Raw genomic sequence first — 14,595 nt, 5'->3', positions numbered from 1 at the left:
GGAGAGAAGTAAAAGTTTAGGTTCCACCGAGATTTGAACTCGGATCGCTGGATTCAGAGTCCAGAGTGCTAACCATTACACCATGGAACCACCGTTGTGACACAATGAGAAGGTTTGATCGATATAGACAACATGATGGCATTTCGTTAAAGTCTATAAAACTACTTTTCCTCACTGAGAACGATACAGATTTTCTGAAAAAGAAAAAAATGTTCTTGCTTCATTAAGCAAGTTAGCTGAAGTTAGTTAGCATACTTGTGATGAGCTAGCCCCGATATGGACTAGCATGCGAACAAAACCTCGATAAATGGAAGAAAACTGCCGGATGACCAGATGTTTGTATTAGCGAATTGCTTGAAACAACATAAAAGAAAATAAAGTTGGCCCGTACGGGGATCGAACCCGCGACCTTGGCGTTATTAGCACCACGCTCTAACCAACTGAGCTAACCGGCCACGTTGAACCTGCCCATCAGTCATACTTAAATAACTCACACGTTTCATAACAAATGGCAGCTACATAGCACCTCTGTGGCGGATGTTAGAACACCACTCAAACCGCTAATGCGAAATCACATTTAAATCAGTTTTTAAATCACTTTTGGTCCTACACCCTAGTGTTCACACTTAAATGTAGGCTGTTGAGTACTGACTACAGATTTTTGGTTATGTGCTGAAAGCTTTAAACCATTTACAGTTTTTTCTGATGGCTTAAGCACATTTTTTGTAACTATTGGCTATTTTTGCAAAACTCTACACACAAATAAGAAAACCCTTCACCAAATCAGCAAAACATTGTAGTTTTCTTGTAAAAGCTAATAAACCTTGCTTAACTCTCCAGTTAAAAATAAGAGTTGCTCACTAAATTTTATCACACACATATATGCAAAAAGTGAGCGCGAGGGCCCTCGGTGCGCCCCCTTGCTGCTGCTGCTCAAACTGAACCTGTCGAAAGGGGAGGGGGCATGCTGCTTCCAAATAGTGCACATTTCATTCATAATATTGTCAGTGCAAGCCCATTATGTGTTAACTATTTCCCTGAGTTGTGTGAATTCTCAAAAAAAACAAAAGCAAAAAACCTCTACAAACCTAATCTGTGCACTGAAGTGTAGGTCTGTTAGGTTATGTTGTGGGGTTGGGTGTTGATACTGGAGTGCAAAATTACTGATGGAAGATGGACAAGAAAAGGTCAAAGCCATCAGGTCCTCGGTTTAGAAAAAAAGAGAAAAGATTCCATTTGGATACTCTCTATCTCTCACTATGTAAAATATTTATCTGGTTAAATCCAGTATGGTTTCGACAACAGTTTTCACAATAAAATATGTCAATGTGCAATCCTTAATATGTTTTGTGTGTGTGTGTGTGTGTGTGTGTGTCGGGGGGTAGGGGGGCAGGGGACAACAGAGGGAGTGTGTGGGCACCAAACAGGCTAGGACCACTCCTGGCTGTATGCATTTTGTCCATTCCTAAGTTGTGAGTCTTCACCAGCCAAATATATGAATCACTCGAGCTAATGTAAAATTTGCAGTTTCTTTCTTTATTGAATAAACTCTGGCCAAGGGAACCAGTGAGACAAAATCCAAAATACTGTTTTTAGTTATCAACATTTGAAATGATGAAGGCAATTGAAAAGAAACACAAAATTAGATGCCTTGTGAGTATTGTCCAAGCGCCCTCCACTTTTGGAAGCACTGGTCTAATGGTTCTCAGACACACCCACGTCAGGGTCGGGGAAAGCCTGTAATCATTGAAAGTGTGTGTTTGTGTCTCTAGACTAACTATTAGTGAGACCGGAGAAGAAGACGACACCATGTGTCTGAGTGAGACCTTTTCTGTCTCGCTCAGACATTATTTAAAGAGCCAACAGCCAACTAAAGCTCGGGGTACAGGGGGCCTGGGATGTGGTAGTTCCTGTATAACCAACTGTTTGCCCGCCTGGAGATTCACTTTCACGAGACGGACACTTCCAAACTTTTAATTGTCGGATAATGAGAGGGTAGCTTGCAGAACGCCAAGCTGCCTTTCTGCTTTCTGTCAACATCCATATATCATGTTACACTAACAGTGGAATAGTTGAACGCTCATTTACATATTAAACACTTCTTAATTGTGCACCAACTGTTATAATGGGCAGAGAAGACAGTATACTGTATATAAATGTTTCACAGCAGACAGACGATCATATTTATCTCCTTGAGGTAAAGCTGAACACAATGAAGTTATTTATTAACTCCTCTTTCAACCTCCAAGAAGAATAGAAAGGAATGTAACCACCCTGAGATTATTTGTGCATAGCAAGCCCAGTAATAATATAAAAGGTTAGGAAGTTCCTGGCCCCCCTCATCTGTAGGCAGTTGTAAAATCTGTATCTTTAGTCTAGATTTCTTCCCATGCCATATAAATTTAGAAAGATATCCCTCAATACCTTCTGTTTAAATCTTTTGTTTACAAGGAGCAGCCAATCAGAAGCTAACAAGCTATAGGCATTTTGTTCTTGTGTTTGATTTTTAGGCTAGGCTATGCTAATGCTGAGGAAAATTGATAGCAACAAAGAAAATGTGTTTCACGTCCTTGTTCTTAGTCTCCTTAACCACACATGCTAGGGTGCCATCCCCAGTGGTGCCAGTCCCTGGTGTTGGACAGGTGGGGCAGGGGCTGCAGAACAGCTGGGGACTGGAGGAGGATGATGAAGATGACTATGAAGAGGAAAAAAATGACAACAGTGGTGACGAGCAAGTGGAAGAAGTGACAAAGATGGATGTGGGCGAAGGTGGTTTATTATTTATTTATTTGGACAGTTTAATGTAAAAGTGATGTTTGAACTGGGAGATGTGGTTGAGATATCAGACATTGAAGAGGAGGAGGTGGTCATACTAAACCCAGAGATGTCAGAAAAACCAAAGTAAGCAAAGCTGTTATTTTCAAATGAATACAGTCAACAGACAAAGGGCTACGCACATATTGATGTGGTTCTCAATTCATTTTTTATTGCTCTCAGAAATACAGGCTCCAAGTCTCACCAGAAGGGGGCAGCAGCATCCAAGAAACGGCAGAGAAAATGAGGAAAGGCTGCAGATGGAGATTTGTTCCAAAACGTCAAAACGTTTGATTATAAACACTGAGCTGGATTTAAATGAGACTGCAACTCATTAACAAAACATTAACATGCTTTTTCTAACTGTACTGAATACAGATTTTTGGTTATTTGCTTCATTAAAGATTATCAAACCTTTAAACCGTTTAAAGCATCATATGCTCCTGTTCTTCTGCTTCCAGTTGCTCCCATTAGGGGTCACCACAGGTCATCTGCTCCCCATCTCACCTTGTCTTCCTCTGTCACACTAGCCCTCAACATCTCCTCTATTTGTCACTTCCTGGTCACTCCCAATGAAAAACTTAGCATCCTCACCTACACCTCAACTTCCTGTCTACTGTCAGTGCCATCGTCTCCAATCCATACATCATAGCAGGTCTCACTACCATCTTGCCAAACTTACCTTTTACTTTTCCATCCATCCATCTTCACTTCCTCTGCTCTTCTAATCCTCACTGCATAACCTCCTGCAAATCCTGCTCATGAAAACACTCATAAAACTGAATTAAATAGATATGAAACTGGTATAACACACTTGTTTGTGCAATGAAAAAAAGTAGACATGAACAGCAAACCTCAGATAATAAGCACAGACAACAATGGGACATACATAGTTTAAATCAGTAAGGAAATTGCACAGATCCTCACATCTCCAATGGTTGTACACGTTGTCATTAACGTGGCATCACTCCACATCAGCCACGCCGCTTTGCTAGCTAAAACACCGGTGTCGGCACATAAGGACGTTGTCATAGCCTGTCAGCGACGTTGATTAGCTGCGTATATATGAATGTGAATCGCATTATTGGCTGGACTGTGGGATAAGGTGGCATCGTTCTAATCCCATACGGGAGCAGCCAGTCACTGACTAACACTGCAAAACAGAATTGTTAACGTATTTACTTTAATTTCAATTCAGGTTAGATTTGTTTTTGTGCGAAACGCAGATTTTCTGTGCGCAGAGACCGTGCCAGCAGTGCGCAATTGCGCACGCGCGCAGCTTAGAGGGAACATTGGTGGTTGCCAATGATTGTGTGCACTTGGAGTACAGGCACCAACACCTTCACATATGCTTCAGATGTGTTTTTGTAGAGTAGTGCCTTTAAATGACTTCATGCAGGGTAAGCTGAGACATACCATATTTAAAGGTGAACCCACTTTGAAGATTTTTCAGAAAATTTGGTCTTTTTCATCTTTTTGTGGAGAAGGATTCATACAGTATGATGAGGAGCCCAAACACATCTCAAAGCTTCCCAAGAAAACCAGAGAGGACCAAGAATGGCTGACTGTCATTTACTTTCCTTCACAGCCACATAACAAATCCATTTATGGGGGCACTTGAAGACTGGTTTAGCCAAACATTCCTGTCATCACAAGTAGCTCTTGGGAAGTTCGTGCTGGGTTATCAGGTTTTGCATAACATTTGTTGAGTGCTGCTGCCTTGAAAACAAAAGCTGGGGGAACCAAATTTACATATTATTCACCATCACTGCACCTTTTACTCTTAGTTGATATTAACATTTCTGATGGGAAATGCTGTACTGACTTTAAAACAAATGCAAATTAGAAGCACCTTTTTGCAAGTTTGCAAATGAGTCTCTGCTCACACACCAGTAAAAAAAAAAAGTCATATTGTTGTCATTATTATTGTTGATATAAACTCCCAGTGAGGCATTTTAACACATTCAAAGAAAAATGTTGTTTAGAGCTGGAGTTTCCTTTTTCCAGAGATGATCATCACGGATCAGACTTAACCAGTTTGGGAGGAATAAAGCACAAACTCCACATACAGTGAAGTGCTGCAGTTTAATGGCATGAAGCAGTGGAGGTGGGACCTGCCAGACAGCATGTGTTTAGACACCTTCTTATCAAACAGGCCATGCTCTTATATATATGTCCGTGTGGACGAGTTATAAAAAATTCACACTACTCTGAGTTGTTATGAAGGGAAAAACTATCTATCGAGGCTAAAACATTTTTTTTGTTGGAGCTGTTGCAAGAAGAATTTTCTCCCCAACATGAAGAGGCATCAGTGTGTTTCTCTGTAATCTGTGAAGACGTTTTCACACTGGCTTCAGGAGCTGAGTGCCAGTTCTTGCATGGCTGCAGTGGGAGATTTTTCAGACCCACTGCTGAAGACCAGAACTTTACTCTGAAGTAATGAAATTTGGATAAAAGCAGAAACCAGTTAACACAGAAAAGCTACTTGACACTGACTAACTACTACTAACAACACGAACTGGGCCTTTTGGCAGGCAGTGACACTAAAGCAGCATAAATAACTTTCATTATCTTGCAGTTCTAGGTCTTATTTTGTTGGGTTTTAAAGTTAAAGGTCTAATTTTTATGATGTTTCATGTTCAATCTTTCATGTCCCTAGAAGGAAGATAATTTTTTCCAGGAAAAATTGTCTGCAATGATTCCCCAGCTAGCAGGAAAACAGCTATTATTAACATCTACAGCATCCTTTGCTCTGAAACCTGAGCTCCTTTGTCCTAATTAGAGGAGTGTGTTGATTGCATCCACCTGTTATAGAGAGTGACACTGAACCAAGACCTCAGCTGAACCTGAAGCTTATTTCTGTGGCAAAGAGGATTTTGCTATAAAGCACAACTTTCACATCTTAGTAATCTATTTTGACTTGCCTTTTTAAAAAAAAAATCAATGGAGTTGTGCGACACTGGGTGGAGCTAAACTCAAACATCACCCCTTCTCCTGTTTATATGGACTAAATATAATGCAACCCACGTATTCTTATGGGCACTCCCTCTTTAGTGATTCGTTTTAACCCCATCTTGCCCCATCTTTGGTAGATATATATGTGAATGCATATGGTTGATTGTTTTTATTTTTTTAGACTCTATTCCAATCGTGTCTACAAGGATGAAGAACAGAAGCCAAAAATGTGTCTATGAAACTATCAAAGTTGTGCTGTTGGAAACTTTCACTCACTTTATTTCTCCGTGCATGAACGTTGTGCCAGAAGCTTCCACTCTTTTAAGCAACAATATCACGGTGGGCAGAATTTGCCTGCAGTGTCCGTCAGTCACTGCTGATTTCTTTGTATAGCCCCATCCCATAATGCTTCCAACAATTTCGTGGTGTCATTCTGCTGCCAGGCTTTTGGCAAGGGCACTTATCTTCATTTGTTTTTGGTTCAAATGAATGGAACTGGGTTTAGATTGGGCACAGGCACTGCATGAGTGAGGAAGCGATATCTGAGACTTGACGCTCGGCCTATCAAAGAGCTCCCTTCAACTTTCCAGTCCTTAGAGAAGTCATGAAGGCGATGCGTGTGGAAGTCACTCATCATAGCTGGTGGTGTAGCTGCAAGCTCAAATGGCGTTTGAGTGACAAACTGTTGGAGCAGAAGCGATGAAATGAAACTTGGTCACATGAGAGCGTTTGCACTTGTGCAGTCTGTATTAATAGTTCTGGTTGGGGTGCTGGTGGCCACAAGTCAAAGTGCAGGACTTTGTGTCAGGGAAGTTACAACATAGACAGTTTTCTAGCAGTGCAAACGTGATGGGTCTTGTTCAAAATGATCAGGATCTTTCTGTGTGTTTACATATATACAGCTGTTTATTTTAAATATAGCCTGAATTTACTGGATTTGATAGAAATCCCCAAACTACCACCTGAACTGTTGAATGGATCCATTTTTGGATTTCAAAGGAACATTTAACCAGCCATAGCTATGCAGAATAACTCTCACATGTGGGGTCTAGGGCAATTTAATGCTGGCATGGGGAGACAGAATATGTGCTATCATAAAAGAGCTATTAATGTTTTCGAATTGATCTATAAGAGTAGCTGTGTGTATGACTGAGGCATACTTCAGTCTGCTCCAGTAGATTTACATGGCTCTTGGGTTAAAGCCCTAAAAGTACCAGTTTCACTGAACCATAATTGGTTCTTGAAACAACAACTCTGACCATGTTTCCAGCTAATTCATCATTCAATCTTATAACAACAAGTCAAACAGACACTTTCAGGCAGTTGGTGGCAGTGTGACGTGTAAAGCTTATGAGGCTTCAGTCCTTTAAGACCTTTACTGTTCTTCCCTTAAGGCATCTGGTCTGACTTTTACCAAACAAAAGGTAAAATAAACTGAAGTTTATTTATTTAACAGAAGTATTCACACAACTAGAAATTAGCAAATATTCCTCTGACACTGACACTAAAGAGAATTTTTCTAAACAACACACAGAAAGTCATTCAGTAAAAACGACTCTCTGTATTTAAAACCTCAACGTTAGGATTTGGCCATGGCTGTATGTTTTCAGAGCCAAACATAACCATATTTGCACGAGAGGCTGGAGTATTATATTAGCAGGTAACAAGCTAGCTTGGTTAGTAAGCTGCATTCATAAACTGAACGTATGCAAAGCAGACGTGCAGATCTGATAATTGGTGCTAATAAAATCAAGGTTCACTCAGCAAAAATTAAACACAGAAGCTGCTTCTCACATAATTGCATCAAAAAAGCCCAAAAAGCACAGACATGACCGAGCGGCTCAGTTCAGGGATTTGAACTAGCAGAGGTGAGGCCTCCCAGATGTCAATCAGCTGCAGCTACCCGTCACACCTGTAACTCCTTTTCAGGAAGTGTCATACATGTGCATGTCTTCATGAGTGCATGCACATACAAGTTGCACTTGTCTGTGCAGCGACCTTTAAAAAAAATGTTCCTTTTCATCTTTTTTGGGTAAAAAAGTACCTGTGCTTTTCATGCTTTAAGACAAGACCCCAGAGGCTGTAGGGCTTAGTGCCTGATCCTGCTGATGCACTGTTTGTGTATAAGAGGAATGCACAAACTGTTTGTGTGTTTCAACTTTCTTTCCCTTTTCTGTTACTATTTTATCTTTTGCAAAGCTATTCGCTCAGTGTTGTCAAATGACTGTTTAATGCTAACCACTGAGCTAACAATAATCACAGCTCTCTGTGCCGAGGCCTTAACGAAATTATTATTTTACATTCATGTCATAACCTCTTCTTTCAACTTGCTCCTCTTGGGTGGTTTTCATCTCCTTCTATCTTTTTCATCTTCATCTTCCTCTGTCATGCTAGCCTCCTGTACATCCTCTCTTACCTCATCTTTAAACCACTTTTTCTGTCCTCTTCCCCCTCTGCTGGCAGTTTCACCATCAACACCATTTTCCTGGTGTACCCAGCATCTCATAACTAAACATTTTCAAACCATCATCTATATTCAAATCTTATCTTTTTGATCCTCCTTACTTCCAACACAGGTACGAATAACAAAACCTAACTAAAGTATCCTTGGGCAAGACACTGAGCCCCGAGTTGCCCCTGATGCATCGATGGATGTGTGAGGGTGTGTGTGAAGGTATAGACAAAAGCACTATGGATGTGCGTGTGACTGCATGGTGAGCTTGTACAAAAAATCACTCTGAGTGCTCAAAATTATGTAGAAAAGCACTTTATAAGTACCAGTAAATTTACCAACATAAGTAGATGTAAACGTATGTGTGGTGCTGAGTCTGAGAAGCACAGATGATTGAGAGGATGATTTTGGAAACTTAAATAAACTCCTCTGCTGAAGTAATATATTTTTCCTACATCTAAACACTGAAACAAACTTTCTGGGCAGACTTTTGCATCTTAAACAATGATGCTATTCTTTTCTTAGATGTGCTTTACCACTTTGATTTGATTTGATCCCAATAACTGGCAACAACGAGGATGAATGACCTTTTTTGTGGCGTTTGCACAGTTTTGTGCAGAGATTCTCTGAGAGTCCTGCGTTTTCCTTCTATCAAAACATACACCAGGGTGTTGCTGGATATCGTGGTCCAGGACTCCACCACAAAATGACTTTTATTACCAGGAAGCAGAGCACAACTAAAGGTATCAAAAGCCTTAAGATGACAAATCCTGCCACCGACAGAGATGATTTACTTCAAAATCTTATCGGCAATTTTTTCCCCCTCTGGCCTGCGGTGCTATTCATACATCTAGATTATTTGTTGTAAGTTGCCCAGTAATGGAAATATCAGCTGTAGAACATTCGGCCTCTCTTCAGTCAGTGTCACTGTTGCTGCAAAACTCCCGCGATAAACGAGGGACCACTGTATAGCGTGAAATCACAACAACAGCTGCCTCGGGATGCTTTATGTTGTAAGGTAAAGATCCTACAATAATACAAAGAAAAATAAAGTCTTTGCTGTGATTTCTTCTTCACTGATGCATATAGAAGCTGCTGGGTGTTGATTCTTTCTTGGATTATAATCATCTCTTGGTCTTATCATACATTCTTAGTGCGCATGCGCCAACCAGCGTGCAGCCTGTTACAGTCGCTCCTGCTTTTCTCTTAGTTTAGCTTTTTTTTTCTTACGTATTCTTTTTTTTCCTGACTTGTATTTTCCTCCGTTTTCTATCTCTTACTCAATCATGTGGATTGAGAGAGTTTTTGTTCTTCTGGTGGCCGTGGAACTGTTACTTTTATCAAGGAACGGGACCGCGGCACATCTCCTACACGCACGGACTGTTTACTCCAGAGATCAGCTGATCGCCCTGATGCCGGCCGGTTCGCTGGCCAGGCCCGCAGAAGTACCAGCTGAAATTTGGAGGAAAACACATCGGGGATGCAGAGGTCAAGGACAGAAGAGAAGAAAAAAGGTGACGGTGAGACAGCGGAGGCTCGAAGCGAGGAGGAGGTTTAAACCGTGTCTGCCGTCTATCGTGATGGGTAATGTAGTGTAGCCTGATGTGTTTCACCGAATCATGGATGCACCAGGACATTCCCGATGAGAATGCTTCCGTGGAAGGCTTCCACACTGTTCGGGCGGACAGGGACAGCATCGCTAGCGGTAAGCGTAAAGGAGGTGGGCTTGCTGTTTTAGTTAACAACCGGTGGTGTAACCCTGCCAACATAACAATCAAAGAAAGGATTTGTTGCCCGGACACTGAACTGTGTGCTGTTGGACTCAGGCCGTATTATTTACCCAGGGAATTCTCTCACGTCATCTTGGTGGCTGTTTATGTACCCCCCTCTGCTAACCCCACAGCTGCATGTGACACTATCCACTCTGCCATAGCTCGGCTACAGACTCAGCACCCGAGTGCCTTTATTGTGATCTCGGGTGACTTCAACCATGTATCACTGGACAATACACTACCAACATTCAAACAATATGTGGACTGTCCCACCAGGGGAGAGAAAACTTTAGACTTACTGTATGCTAACGTCAAGGATGCATACAGCTCCTCCTCCCTCCCCCCACTTGGTAGGTCAGATCATAACCTGATTCACCTCACCCCCCGCTATGTGCCAATTGTGAGGAGGGAACCTGTGACCACCAGGACTGTTAGGAGGTGGTCAGAGGAGGCCTTAGCAGAACTACAGGGCTGTTTCGAGGTGACCGACTGGGAAACACTCTGTGAGCCTCACGCCGAGGACATCAATGGGCTTACTGAGTGTATCACAGACTACATAACTTTCTGCACCGACTCCATTGTTCCAGCTCAGACTGTTCATTGTTACCCAAATAACAAGCCGTGGGTGACTAAGGACATCAAAGCCCTCCTCAACAACAAGAAGAGGGCTTTCAGAGGGGGCAACAAAGAGGAGGTGAGGAAGGTCCAGGTGTTACTAAAGGACAAGATCAGAGAGGCTAAGGACAATTACAGGAGGAAGCTGGAGTGGAAACTCCAGCAGAACAGCATGAGAGAGGTGTGGAGGGGCATGAAGACCATCACTGGATTCAGGCCAACCAACAGCAGGGGAGCTGAGGGAGGTGAGAATAGAGCCGACGAGTTGAATCTGTTTTTCAATAGATTCGACACCACAGTGTCTGCTCCCACCCCCACAACCTCACCTGCAGTCAGCCTGGAATCCAGAGCCACACCACTGTGCCAGCCTCTCTCTTCACATGTTGCCTCCTGTGAGATTCCTGACACCCCTCCCCCACCCATCACCTTCACTCAATACCAGGTTGAGATGCAAATGAGGAGACTTCACTCAGGCAAGTCTGCTGGACCAGACGGAGTGAGTCCCCTCGTCCTCAAGACCTGTGCCCCCCAGCTGTGTGGAGTCTTTCATAAACTGTTTATGCTGAGTCTGAGTCTGCAGAGGGTCCCGGTGATGTGGAAGACATCATGCCTCGTCCCTGTACCAAAGACGCCACGTCCCAGTGGCCCCCAGGATTACAGGCCCGTGGCATTGACCTCCCACATCATGAAGACCCTGGAAAGGCTCATCCTGGACCAGCTGCGACCCATAGTAAGACCACACCTGGATCCCCTTCAGTTCGCTTATCAGCCTCGTCTCGGAACTGAGGACGCCATCATCTACCTGCTCAATCGTGTCTACACCCATCTGGACCAGCCGGCGAGCACTGTGAGGGTCATGTTTTTTGACTTTTCCAGTGCTTTCAACACCATCAGGCCGACCCTCCTGGGTGATAAGTTAGCAGCGATGCAGGTGGATGCTTCTCTGGTGTCCTGGATTGTTGATTACCTGACAGGAAGACCACAATATGTACGTCTCCCACAGTGTGTGTCTGACAAGGTGATCAGCAACACAGGGGCACCACAGGGGACTGTCCTCTCCCCCTTCCTCTTCACCCTCTACACCACAGACTTCAGCCACTGCACAGAGACCTGCCATCTTCAGAAGTTTTCTGATGACTCTGCGGTGGTTGGATGCATCAGCAGGGATGATGAGACAGAGTACCGGGCTGTGGTCGACTCCTTTGTCACGTGGTGTGAGCAGAATCATCTGCAGCTCAACGTGGCAAAGACCAAGGAACTGATCGTGGACTTCAGGAAGACCAGGAAACACTTGACCCCTGTTTCAATCCAGGGGGTCAGTGTTGACATTGTGGAGGACTATAAATACCTTGGAGTACACATTGACAATAAACTGGACTGGGCTAAAAACACCACAGCACTTTACAGGAAGGGCCAGAGTCGTCTCTATTTTTTGAGGCGACTGAGGTCCTTCAACATCTGCCAGAAAATGCTGAGGATTTTCTATGAGTCTGTGGTGGCCAGTGCGATCCTCTATGCTGTTGCATGCTGGGGGAGCAGGCTGAGGGTCGCAGATGCCAACAGACTTAATAAACTAATCCGTAAGGCCAGCAATGTTGTGGGGATGGAGCTGGACTCCCTCAAGGTGGTGTCGGAGAGGCGGATGCTGTCCAAGATAAAGACAATGTTGGATAACACCTCCCACCCACTCCATGACATGTTGGTCAGTCACAGGAGCTCGTTCAGTGAGAGACTGAGATTACCGAAAAGCACCACTGAACGACACAGGAAATCATTCCTGCCTGTGGCCATCTCCCTGTACAACGCATCCACTTAACACACTGTTTGCTGCTACAGCTACACATGTTTCTTTTCCAACTATTTATTTATGAGTGACTTATGTATGTATGTATGTATATATATGTATATATTGTACTATTCTTAGTTAGTGTATTGTCTGTCTTGTCTTAATGTTGGTTTAAAATGGAGCACTGTAACAAAAAATAATTTCCCCCAGGGATCAATAAAGTATTCTGATTCTGATTCTGATTCTGATTTATGAAAAGATTATTTTCATGAAACCAGGCCACAGTCCTGCCAGTTCTCTTCTGTGTGTCATCTGTTTGTCAGTGATCAGCCCAATCTCTGTAGTATCCTCTGCAAACTTTATAATGCTGGTGTTGGTCTGGGAGGTCAGACAGTCAGAAGAGGCCAGACAGTTCTGGTTCTTGATGTCTGGTTTCTAACTCTGGCTGACTGCAGTCTGTCTGACAGGAAGTTCAGCATCCAGTAAAAATGCACGAGTGGATAAAAGAGTGCATGAATGAAGAATGAGGAAAATAAATAACTGTCTGGGAAATAAGAGAAAGGATAGAAGACACCATTGACTTAAACTGCAACATAAATGGAACAGATGTCATTTAATATACACTCACTAGCCACTGTATTAAGTACACGTTGCTAATGGGTTGAATCCCTTTTCACCTTCAGAACTGCTTTAAATCTTCATGGCAGAGATTCAGCAAGTTGCTGGTTTTGGTCCATATTTACACGATAGCATCACACATGGCATGTTAGACACTGCTGCTGAAACAAGGCTGCTTTGATCACCACAAGGCACAGTTTCAGCCATATTATTATGTTCATAAAACAATTATGAAATAAAGCATAAGAACAGGGAAATTTAAATCCGTTATAATTTTTTTTTTAAAAAAAGCAACTGAAATCTACAAAACTGAGTCCCCCATTCCAAACAATCCAGATTATATTGTCAAGTATGAAAAGAGGACTGGAGTCAAATTCAATCTAAGTCTCAGAGACAGAAATTCTTTGACAAAACAACTGAAAAATATAAGAGCTGTTCATTTTCTAATATTGAGGCACAACTTCTGAAATTGTGAGATAACATAGCATGTTTGGGTTGTAACTGTGCGAGCAGTTCAGGGAAGACATTCAGAGTAATGGCTCTGAATGGTTGGACAGAATTCATGGTATACAAACTCTTATTAAGAGTCACAGTGAACATCTACACACATGCACTCATGTTTTTTTTAACTGTGGACCTGTTGTATTCTGATTTTACCGCCTGTGTGCTTTCACATCATTAAATAGTGCAGTTGTCTAAATGTTTGCAAAATCTAAGTGATATTTACTTGCTGGGAGGGCTTAACCGTTCAGGACATGTGTTGGAGAGCGGCATATGTGTGTGTGTGTGTTGCTTCTGGCACAAAGACAATTCAGACAGTAATTTGGTTTCATCCTTTATTCTGACAGAACATCAGCCCATGGGGATTTACATTAACTGATGACAAAGTAGGACCTTGCCAAATGGCAAGAAGAGAACAGTCTTCACAAAAGTTCAGTATACAAACAACTCAGTAAATGACATGCATGATAGTATAAAACCAAATACATGTTTAGGGGACAAAATACAATATAGAACTCACACTGTAATACAAACACCACTGTCCAGCACTTTTAGAGCTGTTTGACCAACACGCAACTGAAATGAAAGCCACGACAAACGTACGCAGCATTTTTAAAACGTTCTTTTTGTAAGACTGTGCCACCCTTCACTGGACCGGAGACAGCCTCCCGAGGACGGCTGCTGAGTTTCCTTTCAGATCACGTCATGTGGACGTAATCTGAGGCTGTCGGGACAGGAGTGCTCATGTAGGCACGTACAGTTTCTCCACACGTGTTCACAATCACTGCTCTCGAAAGTTCATCAACACCTGTTGAAATTCTATATTTATATTCATGTTCTGCAAAATCAAAGGTGAATTTATATATTATTTTGCTAACTTGAGATAAAGTTTTCTACTCTGCACCTAAGCGAACAACTGATAAAAAATAGAAAGTGTAGAAATACAAATTATGATCAGAATTTACAGCACAAGAGTAATAATACAAGTAGGAATCACAATCGCACGTATAAAAAGACACATGCATCATATCCTGCATGTCCTTATCTGTCTTTGCTTTTTTTCTTCTTTCTGACGGCTCGTT

At 42.4% G+C, this 14,595-nt stretch overlaps 2 non-coding genes across 2 annotated transcripts; both read right to left on the bottom strand.

The window, feature by feature from the left end:
* Positions 1-18: 18 nt before the first annotated feature.
* trnaq-cug (transfer RNA glutamine (anticodon CUG)) lies at positions 19-90 on the bottom strand. Its single transcript has one exon. It is a non-coding gene; the product is annotated as a tRNA-Gln (tRNA).
* A 291-nt stretch (positions 91-381) lies between these two features.
* trnai-aau (transfer RNA isoleucine (anticodon AAU)) lies at positions 382-455 on the bottom strand. The gene has a single exon. It is a non-coding gene; the product is annotated as a tRNA-Ile (tRNA).
* Between the last annotated feature and the right edge of the window lie 14,140 nt (positions 456-14,595).

Source organism: Aulonocara sp. 'chitande type north' Nkhata Bay, linkage group LG6 (genome assembly GCF_057382095.1).
Source record: "Aulonocara sp. 'chitande type north' Nkhata Bay isolate Kocher_YH1m ecotype deep benthic linkage group LG6, A_spYH_male_GT1.1, whole genome shotgun sequence".
NCBI lineage: Eukaryota > Metazoa > Chordata > Actinopteri > Cichliformes > Cichlidae > Aulonocara > Aulonocara sp. 'chitande type north' Nkhata Bay.
This window is presented reverse-complemented; position numbering and strand designations above follow the sequence as displayed.